Source organism: Podarcis bocagei (genome assembly GCF_964188305.1).
Source record: "Podarcis bocagei genome assembly, chromosome: 4".
NCBI classification, from domain to species: domain Eukaryota; kingdom Metazoa; phylum Chordata; class Lepidosauria; order Squamata; family Lacertidae; genus Podarcis; species Podarcis bocagei.
Genome location: NC_138128.1, coordinates 62,167,729 through 62,189,038, shown reverse-complemented (window position 1 = coordinate 62,189,038; position 21,310 = coordinate 62,167,729). Strand labels below are relative to the sequence as shown.

The 21,310-nt window shown below is 41.7% G+C and overlaps 1 long non-coding RNA gene across 2 annotated transcripts in view; it reads left to right on the top strand.

Annotated features, from left to right (window-relative positions):
* LOC308584649 overlaps window positions 1-10,112 on the top strand; it is a 29,162-nt gene extending 19,050 nt beyond the window's left edge. Inside the window, exons 4-6 of one of the 2 annotated variants that reach the window (XR_014006964.1) lie at window positions 489-579; window positions 3,450-3,507; window positions 8,740-10,112. This is a non-coding gene — a long non-coding RNA (uncharacterized lncRNA). The remainder of the gene's footprint in view (window positions 1-488; window positions 580-3,449; window positions 3,508-8,739) is intronic. The other variant, XR_014006965.1, reaches the window with a different exon arrangement.
* The last annotated feature ends 11,198 nt before the right edge of the window (window positions 10,113-21,310 follow it).

Below are 21,310 nucleotides of genomic sequence, written 5' to 3'. Positions count from 1 at the left end.
AGATAATTTTCACATGCAATTACTTGCTGAATTAATTGCTGGGGAATAGTTGGGGGGGGGGGAGGGACACAGAATGAATTTTTGGCACAGCACTTCCAGCAACACCCCTGCTCCCAAGTGAGTGAGTGTAGGATTGCAGCACTGAGGAAATAAATCTCCGTGAATTTAATGGGATTTGCTGCTGAGTGGACATGCATAGGAGGAGTGCACTGTTAATGTAGTGGGTATCGCTCAAAATTACTGAAGTCTTCAGGTGATTTTAAAAACTAGATTAAAATGGAGAATTTTATCCCGGGCTCCAGAGGAGAAGTTGAAGAGATGGGAAATGCAACCTGACTGCTGGGGGGTGGGGGGGGTGGGAGAGATAATGAAGCTGAGATGTGGAGTGCAGAGGTGAAATCAGAAGTTGGGTCTGTCATTACTCATGTTTATAGTGGTGATTATGGGAAGGTTTATTACTTAATTAATCTCCTCAATTGTTTTTCTAGCGAGGAAGAAACACTGACGGTCTGAAGATTTGCTAGCTTTTTCTGTTGACGATCTTTTGTTGATGAACTTTGAAGAAACAGGACTACATAAGTAATTGTCAGACTAAAAGTTCTTTCTTTTTATTCCTGAAAGTGTTTGGACATACATTGTGAACAGATGAAAAATCCATATAAATAATTCCTGGGGTTTTGCATTAGGTTTCTTGGCTATCACGCTAGCACTTCTTTCCTGGTTTCTAACATTTCTTTTACACTGCATTACCTGTTGCATTACCTCTGGCTTTTTGATCGATATACTGCCATGTCATGCTAAATTTCCTTTACACTCGTGGGTGTGCAAATGGCAATAAACAGATTATTTATATGGTTATAAGATTGAACACATCAATATGTGCTATTTCTCTCTGTTCCAGCACCCTACTTCCAAAATACATGCAGTGTACTATTTAAGCTGTCCCATAGGTATTAATGTGTACAACATCATGACACAGATGTAAATATTGTTGCACCAGCTCCCATATATTTCAAAGGGGACTACCACACACACACACACACACACACACACACACACACACACACACACACGAGCCATTGATGAGCTGTATGTATATTATTTTGTTCTTGGGTATCCTTACCTGAGTTCAAAATCTGTGAGGAAATACCCACAATGGCAAAGACACATAGTAGTGCAGTGAGCCCATGGCAAGTCTTGAATGGGTGAATTAAGGAGTCTCCAGTGAGGCTTCAACTCATGTGCCAGAATCATACAGCTGTAGTGGGCAAAGGAATGAACTTAAGTGATACCATTCAATAAGTCAGGCCAGAGCAGATCGATGATATACCATTGAGTCCTATAAAATGCTTCTGGATCAGACTGGATTGCTGGTCAGCATGAGCAACTGGGAGACTTGGTGTTACTGATTGCTTCCTCTCCCTCTTACCTGCCTCTCTGTTTTCCTGACCTCTCTCACCTTGCCCTCAAACCGCACAGGAGGAGCTAGACCCAACATGCAAAGGTAGAAGCCAGAGAAATAAGTACCACTGTGATAGCGGGAGCAGGGTGGGAAAAGATCGGGTGGGGGAATTGACTGTCTTTGGAGTTTGGTCAAGAACCAAGCTATCATACACACAAAGTTGGTCCCAAACTTTGTGTGTACAGCACATGCCCAGTAAATCATATCTCGGGTGTGCTATATCCATAACACACACCCCCAACATCAGTAAAATATTCTGCCTTCCCAAAATGTGAAGCATAGACCTTCCTGTTAACAGCTTAGACTTCCCCCTGGGATCCCCCAACCCCCAAATGCTTTGTTTCCTGACTTATTCCAATCTAGTCTATAAGGTCAAACACTATAGAGTAGAAAAGAAATGCATTGCCATTTGGCAGCCTCCTTTAGCCTTTACTGTGAGCTGTAACTTTGGACACTTTTCTTGGGATAATGGCCAATAGGCTTAGCTGGTCATAATTTCTCCGCAACCAAGTATGCAGATTCAGGATTGCAGCTGTTTTGTGAGTGACAATGCTCAAAAATATAAAGATATTTAAACATAGCACACAAAATAAAAACATTATTGTAGCCTCATGTCCTTCACTTTTCCTATATTTGCTTTCTAAAAGGAACTGGTGGTGAGAACCTACTGCAGAGAGACTTGAATTGCCCAGTGATTGATAATAATGGACTGCTGCTAGAATGTAAAACTGTCTAATGTGATCTTAACATTTTCCAGACAAATGGGCAGTTGCTTCCACCGTCCCACTGTCGAAGGTCAATGATCCATATCATATGCACATTTAAAGAAGTACTTCCTTTCCACACTCAATGGACAATGTTAACTGCTAGACAACACGTAAACATGCAGAACCAATTGCATTAGTAACTTTGAGACAACCTGCCCCCTTCTGCAGAGAGGCTCCCCCCCCACACCCTCCCTCCTGGCAAATTTTAATTTGGCAGAATGTCCTTTCTCTCTCTCAGTACCTCATCTTCCCTTGCCATCTATAGTCAAGTCTTTGTGTTCAGTCCTTCTGGTACAGAAATGGCCTCGCCAAGAAATGTAATTTGGATGCAGGAATGGGATTTCTCCCATCAGATTTCATAGAATCATAGAACTGTAGAGTTGGAAATGATCATGAGGATCATTGTGATGCAGGAATCATCAACTATATAACACACGACAGAGGTCAACCAACTTCTGCTTAAAAACTTCCAAGGAAGGAGAGTCCATGTTCATGTTCCTTAGAAGCCTGGGAGCTTACCCTTGGGGAAAAAAGATGGGTAATGGCTGACAAGATGCCTGGACTTTTGCCCATCTCCTCCCACAATCACAGGTGAGTTTCGGGTACCTTGCAGAGGGTGCTCTGAGTTGCTGAGAGAAATATCCCCAACAGGATTGTTCAGAAAATTTGGCCTGGTAACACACTGTGGGTACCCTGCACCCTGCATGTGTGGCCCTCACAGGCCTTACATGTGCTCAATGCAACCACCTGCTACCACCTCTCACCCTGTGAGAGAGGATGAATGTGTGTGAGCAAGAGGAAGGTGGAATGTGTGGGCGTGCCCCAAGGCCACACCCACCAGCAGCTCCGGCCACACCCACTGGACTGCAGCCCACCCCGACACTGTTGCACGTAGTGCTTGAGGTCAAAAAGGTTCCCCACTCCTGAATAACTGACCATGCCCTAGGATGCTGTGCAAAGAAGCACTGTAAGGCCCCGGGAGACAGATCAATGTGGGAAAGGTTTTCCTGAAGGGAAGGAGAGGGAAGCTGCTAAGTAGCATCTTTTGCACAAGGTGGTTTGTTATGTGCTCTCTTATACGTGGGTGCCGCATTGTGTGGACCAGCTTCCTGATGCTCCTGTATTTCTCAAGAGCAGGATGATTGCCGCTGCTTTTCCAGCTCATTTTAATGTCCTTTTTAATATTGTATCATGATTACTACTTTGTTCCCTTCTTCCAGCTAGCTTTTTCTTTCAAAATTCAGACACTTGGCTACTCCACAAAAATCCTCTAAGGCTGTAAGTAAAGAGGGGAAGATTCTCTAGTAATTGGAGGGGGGGAATGTGAAATCCCAGGTGATTTAAAAACATAACCATTTCTAATTGCGTTCAAAGACGAGAAAGTGCAGAGGAGTTCTCAATATGCATGCGTTATTTACAAGGGCTCTACAAACACCAACCCAGGAAAAAAAAATATGCAGTGCGCTTATTATTGGAAAGAGGATTCTGAACAATACACGGACTGAAATAAATGTTTTGTGTAATGAAGTGTGCCTAGAAAGGGGGGGAAAGTAAGTACATTACCGCTTCATTGGTAGCGCTGACGGAGGTGTGGGGGTAGGGTGGGGAGTTGGATTTTTTTTTTTTTGTAATTATTTAAATGGACTGCAAGCAAAGATAATGAATGCATGGTATTTTACAACATATTGATACTTTAGTAATTAACAGAGCAAAAATCAATACAAAAGTGTGCCAACATAATTAAGAATATGCCAAAGTCACTCTGCCGCTGCATTTACATTTCCGTCCCTAGTTGCAAGCCCTAGGAATGGTAACTTGCCATTTTCTGTCTGCGCTTATGAAATGTCTCTATGTAACAACAAAATATAAACTACACAGGTGCCTTTAGTCACATAAATGTTGTAGATCTTTAACGATAAACACAAAAGACCCTGGAAGACTTTTGTGATTTCTGGGGGGAATACATTAAACCCGTAGTGGAGCTTCCCTTGTGGATTGTACTTCTGTTCCAGTCTCAGTTTACTGCTGCTTTCAGTCATCATGTGATAGACAGGCTGCCATTTCATTCTCTTGAAATGAAGGTGGAAACATCAGTAAAGAGCAACCTTAACGGTGGTGGAATACACCAGGGAAGGCTTTTCTGAATGGTTCAGGAACCTATTCCAAATTTTAAACAGACTTGGGGTTGTTGTTTTTTTGGCTAAACAAAAAAAAAGTGCCATTGCTTGAGATGTTACACATTAACCTTCAAGTATAAATGTAAAAAAGAAAAAGAAATAATTTATTGCTACCTCTGGCAACTCTATTCCTAATGTTTACCAAATGGATTACAAGAAGACAGCTATGCTCGATCTGGAGCTCATGTTTTCTGACTGTTTTGGATGGTGGGCACTCTGGAGATAGAAGATGCTGAATTGGGTGGTTTAGATCAGGGGCAGGAAAGCTCAGAACCAGAGGCTGGATGCAACTCTCCAGGACTCTCTCTTTGGCTGTCAGGGGTTAGGTCAGGCCCCTCAGGCCATGTCCACTCTCCCTAGGTCACACTCTTTATTGCCACTGCCCCCATCTCTCCTCAAGTGCTTTAGCCATGCTAGAATGTGTCCTTGACACATTTGATAATGCCTCTTGCTTGCCTGTATGGCAGAAAGAAAATAAACTAGCCTACTGTACAGAGGTAAAATCTTCCCACTTTTGCCTCAGACCCTGCCCACAATGGGAATGTGTCCCTCTGAAAGTCAGAGAAGGAAAAGACTCAGCTTAAGAACTACCGTCCCATCTCACTCCTGAATGTGGATTACAAAATATTTGCAGACATTTTAGCAAGTAGACTTAAAAACGTTTTAAACGAAGTAATTCACAAGGACCAAGCAGGCTTTCTCCCTGGTAGACACATGTCTGATAACACCAGGAATATTATTGATATATTGGAGCTGTTGCGAATTAGAAACACAAGGGCTGCTTTAATCTTTATTGATGCGGAGAAAGCATTTGACAACATTTCTTGGATGTTTATGAAGAAAAACCTGAAGGGGATGGGAGTGGGACGGGGGTTTGAAAATGGACTAGAAGCAATTTATTCAGAGCAAAAAGCCAAGTTGATAGTGAACAATGTGGTGTCGGATGAACTTCTAATTGAAAAAGGGACACGACAGGGGTGCCCTTTATCCCCTCTGCTATTTATTTCTGTTCTGGAGGTATTGCTGAATATGATTAGGGAGGACCAGTTGGTGCAAGGTATAGAGGTCGGAGCGAAACAATACAAACTGAAAGCCTTTGCAGATGACCTAGTCTTGACAGTACAGGAGCCAGTATCTAGCACAAAAAGAGTTTTGGAACTTATTTTGGAGTTTGGTCGGGTGGCGGGATTCAAGTTAAACAAACAAAAAACTAAGGTTTTGGTCAAAAATTTGACACCTACAGAGATAGAGGGGTATCAGAAAGAGACAGAGCTAAGTGTGGTTAAAAAAGTGAAATACCTGGGGGTATACTTGTCCACCAAAAATTTAAACCTTTTCAAAGATAACTATGAAAAATGTTGGTTGGAAATTAAAAAAGACTTGGATATCTGGTCAAGATTGAAACTTACCTTGTCAGGCCGAATCGCAGCTATAAAGATGTGTGTTTTGCCAAAAATGCTATTCTTATTTCAAACCCTTCAGGTCGTGGACAGAATGGAATGTTTTGGAAAATGGCAGAAGGATATTTCTAAGTTTGTCTGGCAGGGCAAAAAGCCCCGAATAAAATTTAAAATACTAACCGACTCAAAAGAAAGAGGGGGGTTTGCCCTGCCGGACTTAAGGTTGTACTATGAAGCTGCAGCCTTCTGCTGGTTGAAGGATTGGTTCCTGTTGGAAAACACCGATGTCCTAGATCTGGAGGGGTTTGATAATGTGTATGGTTGGCATGCATACTTGTGGTATGACAAGGCGAAGGTTCATAAATTGTTCAAAAACCATATTGTCAGGAAATCAATTTTTGCCGTTTGGATGAAGTATAAGGATTTATTAGAAAACAAGACCCCGAGGTGGTTATCACCTGTGGAAGCCAAGATTTCTAAAAAAAAGCCCAATATGGAGGCCTATTGGCCAAAATATTGGGAACTGATTGAAAGAGTTGGAGACAATTGGAAGCTCCAAAGCCAGGACAAATTAAAAGGTAAGGTGCGAGATTGGTTACATTATGCTCAAATTCAAGAGGTATTCAAAATGGACAAAAAAGTGGGTTTCCAGTTGGAGAAATCGAAACTGGAGACGGAGTTACTAGAACCAAAGACTAAGGTACTTTCGAGGATGTATGACTTGCTGCTTAAATGGAACACACAGGATGAGACAGTTAAATCTGCTATGATAAAATGGGCACAGGATGTAGGACACAACATTATGTCTGAGGACTGGGAAAGGTTATGGAACACCGGTATGAAATTCACGGCATGTAGTGCCTTGAAAGAGAACATTATGAAAATGGTATACCGGTGGTACATGACCCCAGTCAAGTTGGCTAAAATATACCATCTTTCTGATAATAAGTGTTGGAAATGCAAGGAGGCAGAAGGGACATTCTTTCACCTCTGGTGGACCTGCCCGAAAGTAAAGGCCTTTTGGGAAATGATACATAATGAGTTGAAAAAGGTATTCAGATATACCTTTTCTAAGAAACCAGAGGCCTTTCTTCTGGGCATGGTGGACCAGAAGGTGCCAAAGAAGGACAGAACCTTGTTTATGTATGCAACCACAGCAGCTAGGATTCTTATCGCAAAGTTCTGGAAGACACCAGATTTACCCACACTGGAGGACTGGCAGACGCAGCTGATGGACTACATGGAGTTGGCAGAAATGACCGGCAGAATTCGAGATCTGAGCGAAGAAACAATGGAGGAGGACTGGAAAAAATTTAAGGACTATTTGCAAAAACATTATAAGTTGTTTGAGTGTTAAGATTGTGCACGATTAAGAAACGTTATGCTTCTGCAATTTATTTTAAGTAAATGATAAAGTAAGTATTGATGGAAAAAAATGAGACAAACTAGAAACAAAATATTATGTTTATTAAGAGTGTTAAAATTAAATTACAAATTTTTGAAATTGGTAACATAATAAATACAAAGGTATAATAAGTTGGGAAATAAGATAACAAATTGCTGAATTGGTTAGAATGATGAACGCAATGCTGAGAGGATGCGAGGAGGTCCAAAAAGATGTCGAAAAAATTTTATAATGATCTTTTCTTTTTTCTATGTTTTTCTTTATATATATGGAAAATGTTTCTTGTATATTGTTGTCCAAACAAATTTGTTCACCTATGGAAAGAAACGCAATAAAATTTTTATTAAAAAAAAATAAAAATGAAAGTTGCCCAGAAAGGGAATGTCGTTCCCCAACCTTGAAACAGAAAATTGTCCTCTAAAAGTCCTTCAGATAAAGTGCTGTCCTCTGTATAGTAGGACACTTGGCCACCTTGTCTGGTCTGCAGGCAGTATAGGAGAGATTTGCCCCTGTTGATGTTTTTAAGACTCGCTATGCTCTCCCCCACAGGCCTTTCTGACATCTCTGGAGTGAAGGGGAGCATGGAACTACTACAGTCTCCCTCATTACTGTAATATCTCAGCACCTAGCAATTTCTATTACATTTCATGCTCAAAACAACCTTCTTAACTAGGGCTCCATTGCAGCAGAGAAGTATTAATCCCACTTAATTATGAGTAGGGATATTGGGGTTTTATGAGATAAATTAAAGAGCGACTGTGGCCAAGCAAGGAAATGAAGCCATGTATCTTGCGTTCCACCCACCCACCCTTTTCATTCAAACAACCCATCCACATCCTGGTAGGATATTATAAAAATTCACTCATTCAGCCGCACACAACACATTCTTAAATGGAAATGATTTTATTTAAATAAAAACAGAGTCTAGAACTGTTCTCATAACAAAAACTTCTGGTTGCAGCTGGCTTTTTGCTAGATGATATGATTTTAAAGATTTAGGCTGCAATTTCATACACATTCACTTAAATGGAAACACTATTGAACTCAGTGGGAATTACTTCTGATTCAACATGCAGAGGATAAGCAGGCCTGGCCCTCTCATGAGCCACACACACAGAGTCACTTGGCTCAGGTGGACTGTGGCCCACCCAAATCTGCCACCTGCAGGGCTGGTTGCCCACCCAGCTGCCTACTATGACAGAATAGCCAATATGGTCTACTCACAAGAAATCTACAATGGCTCTTCATTAATGGCCACCAACTTGGATGGCTTTAGAAGTGCATTGGACAAATGCATGGAAGATAAGGCTATCAACAGCTACTAGCTACAATAGCTATGCTCTGCCTCCATGGTGATCCAACAAGCTCTTGTTATTTTCTCCAGTTGAACGCTTTGTGTTTCCAATTTCCAAGGGGGAGGTGGGGAAAACCTACGCAGAATGAATCTGTTTTATTTCTCAGTACATATGGATTTCATAATGTATGGACAATGTGGACATGCCAGTTCTGCTGTGTTTTCTCTCTGCAGATGAAATGGAAAACCAAGATCTCATTTCGTGCTGACGATTGCTCCCTGACTGTGCTCCACTTGAATTGTTTTTCTGCCTTTTTTTGAAAATAGCACATGCCGAGGTAACTCCTGATGGTTTCATTTTGTTCTGTACTCTGCACAAAAAACAATCAGTGGGGTGGGGACAGGGGAGCTGTAAAAGCCACATGAGAAAGCACCGCATGTGGGAATACAGGGAACATATGTGTGTGTGTATGTCTAGCAGGGAAGCTTTTATGCTACTCATGTTTCTCTGTACACAGGTTTCCTCAAGATGGTCGTGACATCCAAAGTGGTCCTAAGTCAATAGCCATATTTGAAATCCATTGAAAGGTGTTAGGAAATGCACACAGCATATCTGCTATACCTCCAGGAAATGGAAAAGTGAGGCACTTGCTCGCAATGTGCTGAATGTCTCCATTAGTACAGTGATAAATAGGCCATTTGGAGATCAGGTGCACATACTTCTCGAGTGACATCTGGATATGATTAATTCATTCATTGTTTTGGGGAAAGCAAGTAACTCAGGCAGGGATGGAGGTTGCTTGTGGAGTCATATAGAAGGTGCCTATTACCCAGGTCATCTTAGTCTGGCCTTTGTTTCTTTCAAATTATTGTGGCGGTGGCATGCTGAATTCAAAAGAGAGAATTACATTCAAGAGCAAACTTTTCATAGAACAAAGTGGGGGTGGGGGATGAAAACAGCAAAGTTTTGAGACTTTTTCTGTGGTATGATTTCTGTTCCTAAGAGAGTGCTCTCATAAATATGGTGATAATTATACAGGTGGGAAGATCCTGAATTCTCAGCATTACTAATGTATTATATTTTATCTCGCCTTTCCTCCTCCAAGGCGCTCCAAGGCCTTTCTTCAAAACAACCCTGTGAGGTAGATTAGGTTCAGAAATAATTAGGGGCCTAGGATGAACCTAGGCATCCCTGATCATCATCAAGGCACTGTGTCTGCTAACCACAGCCTACACAAATTTGACCCATCTAGCACCAGAGACCTTCCACAAGCCTTTGGTGCCTACATTCAACCTTTGAACATGTTTAAGCTGGATCCTGTGGAACTGGATGTTTGGTCTCAAAAAGCAGGAGTATCTAACCAGTGCAGCCTGTAATGCAGTAGCAATGTGTTTCTTATTGATGTATTGTATATTTATATCCTACTCTTTTCCTGCAAAGATGATTAAGGCAGTGCACATGATGTTCCCAGGCAATCTTCTCTACAGGGACTAACCAGACCCAGGTCTGCTTAGCTTCAGCAACGTCATTTTTCCAGACTGTGGCCTTAATGTAAGATCTAAAACTGGGAGGTTAGAATTGTAACAATAAAGAAAATGGAGAATGAGCTGAATTTCTGGTGAGCTTGAGAGTTTCCGGTTGACATTTGATGAGGAACAATGGTGAAAATTCTTGAGACAGCTGTTGAAAGTACGACCAAAAATATTTTTCAACAGTGGTGAAACCAAAGTGGAATTGGCAATTTCTAAACTGAACCACGTATGCACAAGGATGAGAGCGATAGTATTGCAGCCTCTTTAGCCTGCCGCTAATTCCCCTTATAAATAAAGGCTTGTTCACTGAACCTCTTAATTTGTCTCCTCTTATAGTGAGGTTAAGGCTGGTCATGTCTGCTTCCTGTGTTATGGTTCTGTTCAAAGGAATGCTACTGCATGTCCTTCTCATGATGAAAATCGTAGCACAAGAAGGATTTATGATGGCCGCATTTGTATTCCTATCTGTGTGTCTTTGCTGCCTAACAGACTGATGGGATTGGTTGAAATCATAGCAAGAGACATGGCAGTGTCCATGTGAACTGGTTCTCAGCCAAGCCAAAGGTAAGAAGCAGATAGATACTTGCATACACGCTTGTAAGCATATCTACATACAAAAACACTTGTTGAAGAAACATGGAACTATTTGGTGTTGGCAACACCAGGTCACAGAATATTGCATCATCTCTTCCTTTGGTTTTTACATAGTGATTCCAGGAAACTAACCATTCATCCTGATTTGTTTCCAAGGAGATTAGATGAAGTTGGCTATTTAATGAATATTCATTTGTTTGCAGGGAGGTTAGATGATGTTGCTTCAAAGCAAGTGTTATCTCACACTTTCCAGTGCATTTCCCCATAACTTTCCTTATCTCAGGAAGCCCGATCTTTTGCAGAGGTGTTTTTGTTGCACAAGACCTCCCAACTGCAGCCTGACTTTGCCAGTTTGTAATCAAATCCCTCCTGAAAATAGCTGCAGTCTAGAAGCACCCACAGTTGCTTGAATTTCTTGATCACTTCAGGTTGCCTCCAAACCATCTGTATTTTATGAGAGGGATCCAAATGCATAATGGCAATTTCGGAAGTGGATTAAAGCACTCTGTCACCTGGGTAAAACAGATCTACTTTGGGGAGAAGCAAACTTTTTGCAGTTAGTTTCCTAACTGCAAATGTACCAAAAAGTGTGGAATGAATGAGTGACTGATGAGGAAATTAGAAAAATCAGACAAGAAAACCTGGATGAATGCTCATTGTTGTATAACCTCCTCCCTGCTAACAAAATAAAAACAAACACTCAATAAAGACCAAACGTAGTATAACCTCTGCGTAAACTTGGTGCAAGGAAATCAGGTGTGGATGCTCAATAGCAGGTCATCTGGAGGAACCTTCCACTTTTCAGACTTCTAGAAGTGTGTTCCATTCCTTGACAAAGCTTTAGTATGCCTTTCCTTTATACACCAGCTAAACAGATTTCTGTTGTGGTGATTATGTAGTCATGTGCCATTTCAGAAAACTTCATTAAAAATAAGTTCGATTGTGATTTAACTGTCCCAGTGGCTTCCGGTAAATTTCAAAGTTCCAGCTGGCCACACAGGGCTTACTTTAGTAAAGTATAACACATTGTTAGGTTTTCCTGATAAAGTCTGCTCTTTGTGATTCAGCAAACCTCTTCCTCTCCACGCAACTGGCATCTTCATTGTTAGGCACCCCAGAGGTACACAAATCAAAATGGAGTGCACTCAGATGAAAAAGGTATTCCCAATCATACATGCAGATTACACATTACTCATGCAGTAAAAGAAACAAACACTGTGAATTACACAAATTTAAGTCTGAAGAGTGAACTGTGCCTTATTTGCAGCTTTAAAAACAATTTGGCTATTGTTGCTAGATTCTGCGGCCCTTCGCATCATCCATCACATAAGGCTGTCTCTAGACTACAATAATATAATGTAATATGATCTACATCCTAAGCCCATTTACTTGAAAGTAAGTTCCATTTAAATCAAATATTTACTTCCAAGAACGATGGAGATGCCAGGTGCCTGTCTTGCAAAATTATTTCACATTCATTCTCCCTTAAATATTGAAGCATAAATGGCAAACAAAGAAAGGTCAGACAGCAGATGGGAAGGGATGCACATTCATGGGCCAATGGACCATGTGGAAGGGCAGGTCCCACAATAAGCAAAAGCAATAAGATGAAGTGTTCATCTACAGGTGTCTCCCCAGTTACATGGGGGTTATGTTACCAGGTACTGCATGTATACGTGAAATTGTGTATAGTGGGAAATACCATCTAATAAGCCTGTAAACACCCTCTAAACCTCTGGAAACCCCCTTTAAAAAGCAGCAGCACTTACCAGACTGGCATGAATGGTGGCAATGGTGGTTCTCAGTCTTCCACATCTCTGGTACCCTGATGTGCTTAGCTGTGGGTCAGATTCCAAATGGGACATATAAACATCAAAAAGGAAGGGGAGATCCCAGAGGGCCTGCTCCTTCCACCTTAATTTTTGTTAACTATGACCCAGCCCTCCAAACAGAAGCACCATTTGAGGCAGCTGCAGCCATCACCATCTTAATCTCCCCAGAATGTCTTTGTGCCTCATTGTACGGCCAAGAGACATTCTGTAGAAATCAAGATGGCGGCTCAGGCTATCCCCAGTGTGGTCAGATCTGTTGCCTCCTAATAAATCCACAGTGGAGGCCACCAGGGCAGTGCTGAAGAGGCCAGAAAGCACCTTACCCATATACCCGCTAATACTTGGCACTGGTCCTGATGTTGTGGTTGGTTTTCATTAACCAGTAACACTATGGTTATGCCAAAATTATGCCAATGGAACTTGTGTAAACCACATCAAAAACAAATGGACAATGCAAAAACATTCACAAAAAGCCCCACCTATTGATTTTTGATTTTTTTTCCTTGTTGCTTTTTATAGCTACAAGAAAGACCATTGAAAACAGCGAGAAAGAACTAACCCAACCTCTCCAACCACACTGTCATTTCATTGACCACTCATTTAAATGTCGTAGACAAGTGTCAAGATCAGAGCCTGGAAAACAATGAAACATATATTACAGCACTGTTTATCTTGGCCAGACCCCTATGCCAAGGTAAGGCATTCTATACCTGAGCTATTACTCACTCAAAGTGCCTTGCCTAGTCTTTTCCTGAAAATCTTCAGGGATAACAATTCCACCTAAGCTGCTACCACTACCACCACCACCACTGCTGCTGCTGCTACTACTACTACTACTACTACTACTAATAATAATAATAATAATAATTTTTTGTTGCTGTTTAAATTTACAGTGGTGCCCCGCAAGACGAATGCCTCGCAAGACAAAAAACTCACTAGACAAAAGGGTTTTTCAGTTTTGCGTTGCTTCGCTAGACGAATTTCCCTATGGGCTTGCTTCGCAAAACGAAAACGTCTTGCGCTTTTTTCTTAAAGCCGCTTGAAGAGGCGCAGTTGCCACGGACTGTGCTTCGCAAGATGAAAAACCTCGCAAGACGAAAAGACTCGCGGAACGAATTATTTTCGTCTTGCGAGGCACCACTGTATGTCCTGCATTTCAACCCAAGGGCTCCCAGGATAGTAAACAACAATCCATTGAAACACAACAAATCAATAGAATATAAAAGTAATGCCAACAACAGCATTATAAAACAGCCAAAAAAAAAATGACTCTTTATATCTAGCAGCTAATCAAACTGCTCTTAAGTGACCCATCCCATAAACCAGCTAACGCAAATGAACAGTCATTTAAAAAAACCCACACAATTATTTAGGACAATCGTATGCACTCATTTGAGTCACTGGGATTTGTGGCTGATGTAGGCAGCTATCTGTCTTGTGTTTATTCCTATGCCTGTGGGACCTGCTCCTGATTAGAGCAGAACAAGCCAGATGAACCAAGCTTTGTGTGGCATTGCAAACTATCCCAGTGTGGGTTCTGCTGGTGTGTGCAAAATATAACTTCTGCTCATGGTAAATGAGACGAGTAACCCACTTGCCATAAGCAGGGAGGCACCACAACAGTCAGGGGTGGGGAGAAGGACCAGGAGAAACCATATGAAGGTTCTGAAGTCTCTCAGCCCCACTCACCTCACAAAGTATTTGTTGTGGGGGAGGAAGAGAAAGGAGATTGTTAGTCGCTTTGAGACTCCTTAGGGTAGTGATAAAGCGGGATATCAAATCCAAACTCCTCCTCCTCTTCTTCTTCTTCCATGGAGGCGCAGGTCAATTCTGTATCCAGGGCAGCTGTCTACCAACTCCACCTGGTACGCAGGCTGAGACCCTACCTGCCCGCGGACTGTCTGGCCAGAGTGGTGCATGCTCTAGTTATCTCCCGCTTGGACTACTGCAATGCGCTCTACGTGGGGCTACCTTTGAAGGTGACTCGGAAACTACAGCTAATCCAGAATGCGGCAGCTAGACTGGTGACTGGGGGCGGCCGCCGAGACCACATAACACCGGTCTTGAAAGACCTACATTGGCTCCCAGTATGTTTCCGAGCACAATTCAAAGTGCTGGTGTTGACCTTTAAAGCCCTAAACGGCTTCGGCCCAGTATACCTGAAGGAGCGTCTCCACCCCCATCGTTCTGCCCGGACACTGAGGTCCAGCGCCGAGGGCCTTCTGGCGGTTCCCTCATTGCGAGATGCGAAGCTACAGGGAACCAGGCAGAGGGCCTTTTTGGTGGTGGCGCCCGCCCTGTGGAATGCCCTCCCATCGGATGTCAAGGTGATGGACAACTACCTGACATTCAGAAGACATCTTAAGGCGGCCCTATTCAGGGAAGCTTTTAATGTATGATATTTTAGTGTTTTTTGGTTTCTGTGGAAGCCGCCCAGAGTGGCTGGGGAAACCCAGCCAGATGGGCGGGGTACAAATAATAAATTCTTCTTCTTCTTCTTCTTCTTCTTCTTCTTCTTCTTCTTCTTCTTCTTCTTCTTCTTCTTCCTAATCATGGGCCAGGCCAACAGTCTATTTAGCCCTGCATATATTATATATTAAGCATATGCAAAAAACTTTAAAAAGAAATAATGTTTATATGTCCCTTAACCCCCCCCCCAAAAAAATATTCCCTTATCATGTATTTCATATGTACTTTTTTATTCTAGCTGTGGCTCTCTGTGGTTACAAGCAAAGTGCCTCTCCCAGTTCTGCTACCCAAGGTCATTTAACTGGAGGTTATAGCTGCAGATCTCTGCGTGTGCTTGACCATGACAACACAACCCTATGCATGCTTACTTGGAAGCCCAATTGTTTTCAATGGGACTTCCTCCTTAATAAGTGTCTTTAGCGTTGCAACCTGACTTGTGGTCTCTCTAGTAAGACAGTTGTGATCACCAACTCTCCATCTATTTATTTAGATAAAACTAGATTGTAGATTGGGCAGATAGTGAAGGACTTCTTCCTAATCTTTTAGCCGGCCTTCCAGTTCCCTGACACTTTTCTCAGGAGGCTTTCCTATTTTCATTTCTACTATTTATGTATTTTATACAGCACAATTAATGCTGGTGGTAATTCATGTCCATGGGGGAAACAGCAGTGGGGGTTAACACTGTGAGCCCTTTCATCATATGTCCAGGTTGTACTTATGTGTAAATAAAGGAAATATCATAAAGACGCCACAATCTCCGCTGTCCCTTGTTCCAAGGAAATCAAACCCTGGGTTAAGTGCCTAGAACCCTCGAATCTCACACCACTCTGAGATTGGGGTGGCATGCAATAATACTTAAATGGTCCATTTTAACAGGAAATGGTAAAGCATATGCCTAGTTCTCCCATATAAATCAATGGGGTGTGTATATGCTGGACCTTGGCTGTTTTGTGCCCAGAGTAAACAGTTCCATACATTCACATAGACATCACCATCAATCTCTCTCCTGAAAAATGGTCATAATGATAATGTGATCTTTATAGTGACCACTAACCACATTGTTAAGTGATGGACATGGGGTTGTTTTTGACCTGTGCACTCTTAACATTTTTCTTTGCTCTTATTGGTTCCTTGTTTTCACACCAAGCACTGCAAATGCTCATTGTTCTGGAAATGATCCTATAGAAAAAAATATAAATATTAGATGCATCCATATATTACAGTGTATACTATGCTCTATGGAACACTGTATTATGCTTATTGCTGTTCCTGTGATAAATAGACCTACCTTAAGAACAATTTATTCATATATTAATGTGCCTTGTGGGATACATAATCAGCTTCATTAGAGGACATTATTATGGTAAATCTCTGCAAAAACATCTTGCATAACAAGACAACAAGATCAATAAAAAGCCTCATCATATGTGTATAATATTGGTAAAAGGCCGTGGATTTTACGAATGTTAATACTGGGTTCTTTTTAAACTGTGTTCACAAAAATGCTGTGGTATTTGATTGCAATTCAGGTTGCACAAGGATGTTAAGAACTTGCACCTCAATGGCATCCCTTCACCAGTGCACTATATCAAGGAACCCACTTCAGAGAGCAAGTATGTATGTGATTCCCTGCTGGTCTTCCCTCCTACCCCCCCCCCCAAACATCTCATACTTGGTAGATTAGTAGTTTGTTTGTTTTTTAACTTTATCTACTAGTGCAAATGTCCAATCAGAGCCCTTCTCTATTTTAGGCAATGTCAGATGATGTGTACCACAGTAATTTTACTAAGAAGGTAGTTAAGCAAAGTAAGCACGAATATATCAGGTTATCTACATGGCAATCAATCCAGTCTCCAAGTTGCCTTCTTGTATGAGGCTTCCTGGCACAAATGCTTCTTGGCTTCATCATTCTCTGATCACATTACAATAGGGAATGAAAGTCATGTGATTCATTGAACACATATTTTCCATAAGCTTGTTCCAGTGCCTTGAATCATGTTTACATTCACAGTTATTCCAAAACAACCATCCGTTATCATCCTTCGCTGGTGTCTGATGTGATAGTTAACAGCTTTCTGCATTTTAAGTGAAGCTCTACATGAAATCTGAATTATTATTGGGCTTAAATATCTTAACATATTATTTAAATGCAAATTCCACCTGAAAAATTCCATCTTGTTGCTACAGTCACTAGTAAACACCCAGAGACCAAACAACCTATATTCCTAACTTTTTTCAGACCTATGGTTGCTGGCAGTAATTTCAACCTTAATGTCTATAAACCATTAGTACCTGCAATAATCTCTGCCCTAGCCAGTTGATCCAATTGCTGATAGGGCAGTTCAATCATAAAAACAGGACTGGGGAAACTCCAGGTGTTGTTGGCTTACAACTCCCATTATCCCTGACCATGGGCCATATTCAGTGGTGGGTGGAGCCCAGTAGGACCAGAAGGTAGGTAAGTCAACAGTAGGTGGAGCCAGTCGCAATGACAGGTGGAACCAACTAATTCTAATTCTGTCTCTGTAGTCCTTCCTGCTGAGTTCCACTAGAGCAACACTGAGACTAAGATGGAGGAAGCTGACAAGCAGTGGGTTCACCCCAATGGACCAGCCTCCATTGGTCATACTGACTAGTGGAATAATGGGAGTTGGAGTCCAAAAACATCTAGAGGGTTACAGTTTCCCCATCTCTGCACAAATGCCCTCCTAATACAACTTCAAGTTTGCCAAGCTGTGCCCCATATCCTCCTTGCATCTCCCAAGCTCTCCATATCTCCTCAGCTCTTGCCTAGCCATGCTCCAGATTTGCTTCATGTCACTGCAGTCTTGCATTCCCTTCCTCATGGCCTTTCCTGCACCACCAGTCTTCTTATACTTGACTGGAACCTGATCCCTGACATTGCTGAAACATTTTCCCTCTGAACATTGGGGCTTGGTGGGAAGATTCTTTGGGGCAAAATTTTTATGTGTGCTAGATTTAGGTCTAGGCCAAATCCTGCTGTGCTACAATTTACCACTTGTTAATTCCCCTTTACAAAAGCCAACTGGAAAACCTTCCCTTGAGTCATTCTGGCCTGAAAATTTTAAAACCATTTGCAAAAAAAACCCCACCACTTTTAAAATGACCAATCAGCTTTTGTCTTGAACCCAGAGGACAGTCCTCAGCATGAGCAAAACTAACTCACACACTGAGTTACCTAAGAAAAATTACCTGAAGGGTTAAGTCTCAGCCATTCAATATATGGTCTGTGGCCAACTCTAATGCCAGAAAAAGCCCCAGATCCCATTTTTTAAAGCAACTTTTGCTTTTCCCCATAGAAAGTTGCTTAAGTCTCTTGTCTAAGTCATCTGGAACTATTTACTCTGTTGGAATGTTTATGCATTGCACCTGTTCTCTTATTGTGCCTGTCTGGACTCAAGCCCACAGTGAGTCTTGAACTGGCAACCTCCCGAATCTCTCTGGCAGGGCTTCAGTTTGTTCTTCACACACCCACTCAGCTCTGGCCAAAATAAGAAACTGATATGAGTCCAGCCACAATAGTCAAGGAAGCCTCTTTGTACCATTAGGTCAGGCTACATACCCTGCAATGCTTATAAAAACCTCTGGGTCAGGTTTGCTTGCTGGCCTGAACAAATAGGAAACCTGTTCTGGCTAGAGACTGTTGTCACTTGGTTCCCCTGTTCCGTCTCGACTTTTCCTGCCTCACTTTCAGAGTTGGGTCTGACAGCAGCCTTTTGTGTGAGAAATCATAATATACAATGTGGCCTTTGGGCCAAATGGATTTCTTGCCCCTTCTAGTACCATGGCATTATGAAAAGGGCATCCTAATACAGCAAACCAGGTGTGACTCCTGTGTGAGAACTCTTCTAGGGCAAAATTATTGCTATTAAGAAACAGTTCAATTTGGACACAGCGCAGCAGCTCTATGGATCATCAATAAATGTCCTGTTTTTGCAACTTGAACAGGCCTGGAATAAGCAAAACAGATCTGTATGGAATATAAAGACACTGCCTTTGGCTTAATGGCATGTGATCTGAATAAGACCTCTGCTCTGCACACTGTGATACCAGCACCCAGATGGCCTAAATATCAAAGCCACCTGAGCTCTTCACAGTCACAGCTTAGATGCTGGGATGCAACCTTTATTATGTCGTGAAGTTGTATCAAAGCAGATGCTTGTCTGTCCTACACAGTAGTCTCCTGGTTGGAACAAGCCCTTCTGTGCAATAAGCAGATCCACGTTGATTTCCACACGGTCCTTCTTCCTACCCCCACCTTTTAACAGACAGGCAAGACAAAGTAGGTCAAATAGATTTCCAAGCACAAATCCAAATAGAGAAGCAATTTGTGTATCAGCCGCTTCTAACAGATTCTTTGTTATTTTCATACACCTGGCGCATTGCAGCTGAATGGAGGTTTCAAACTCTTCTATCAATACGGAAGATGCTTGAAGTTTGATGGGGAAATAACTGATGATTTGCCAGTTAGGTCTCCTAACAGAGGTAGACAAGGATGCTGAGTGCCACGAATAAAGCCATTCTTTTAAAAAAAGGATTTGGAAGAAAGGATTTGTTTTGTTAAATGTTTTAATGAATTTCCCACAAGGTATAGGTTAAAACAAACAAACCCTGTGGCCTACGTTAATGATCAAAAGTTAAGAAACTCTTTGGAAATAACTAAGAAAAGGGATGATAAATTATACCAAAAGACCGAATCCCTATTGTTTCGCCATTTATACACATTTAAAATGCAATTTTATATGTCATTAGTAACATGCGTGTACCCATTGGCTGTCAATGGGATTTGCCAAAGCATAACTGATGACAGGTTTGCATCCTCGGAGACTGAAAGTGTTATCAGACATGAAGTTTAAATAGTTGCTTGTGCTTCTCTCATGCTATTTATGTGAGTGTGTAATCCTTGTTAAGTGCAAAACGGGAAGGAAAAGAGAGACATTTGTCATTTGAATGAGCATTCTGGCCAGCACAGGCTTCACATCTGCATTACAAAGCAATATTTTAAAAAAACACTACAAGTCTCATGTGTGAAAAGACCCAGAGGATGGAAAAGTTTTCAAGCATTGACATCTTGCCTCCAAGGGACACCGCCAGCACAAATCCTGTTGACTTCAGTGACACCGCCAGTTGAGGGCATTGTGAGGACTAAGCTGTTCTTTATGACAATTTGTATTATGCTCTGCATTCGCTTTGTCATATTAAAATAGGTTCAGTATTCTAAACGGGATATCCATTACTAGGGCATTAGGGCACTACAGCTGAAGCCTTTTGAGGCAGAATGAAAATGGCAGTGCACTTATACTAAGCTGTTTCTAGCAGACATTCAAATGTGACTTACAATCTAAGCAGTATTAGAAATAGATACCAGTGCTCTCTACAGGTGTCACAGCAGAGACAAGGATGTAGAGTCGGTATCCACACACCTTCTCAATTAATTAATTTTAGTTCTGGTTTGGATTATAGTGCTCCTAGAGTTAAGGTGAGTAGCAAAAACAAAGCGCCTTCATGATAACCCTTAACGTGCTGCAGCTTATAAAAATGGCGGGGGAAATGGCGGGAAAATAATTAAGTAGGAAATGGATGGAAGGGAATTGGGGCACTGAGTAGCACAGAATGTCCCAGGTTCCCAAGTTTCGCCAACAGATTGTGTGGCTACTGTATCTTGAGTGCAGCCTAACTATTCAAATCAGATCATGATAGTAAAATCTATTACTAGTCGAGTGTTCCTTGAAGAAATGTTATGTTGGGTCTTTTTACCATATGTCAAAAAAAGATCAGAGTACACAAAACTTTATGTGTATTATGGTTTAGATTCAAATGAAGCAGGAAAGTGTGGAGAGGGAGACAGATTGTGAATTTTTACCAATATTGCTCTCTCTTGCCTTTGTATGACTATCTGAAGTATTAGAGTGTCATATTTAAGATATTGTTAATAATATGTATTAAAGTCTTGTGTGAGTAAGCTAGTTGTAGGCTTCCAGTGCAAACTAGGATTTAAGCATGCCTTCCAGGGAGGCTTTTATTACATCCCCAGAGAGATCTCCGGGGTAAGAAACAGACTAGTATTCATAAGCCAACTGCAGATAAGGCCGCACTTTTTCTGCTTCATATGATAGGCATGGTTGTCAGACAAGCTGTGCATTGTTTGAGTCTTTTTCTGTATTTGCGTGACTTATAATACTGCGGGTATTTGTGTGAAGCCCACAGTGTACTGCCAAATGATCTAGGTTGCACTGTACATGCTATGCCTAATACCAGAACTGCAGCTTGTCCCAGAATTAGGGAACCAACAGTTCCACTTATGCGAATCAAAGGATTTGGGGACAAAGCATCTCGGTATCACTTACAAATTACTG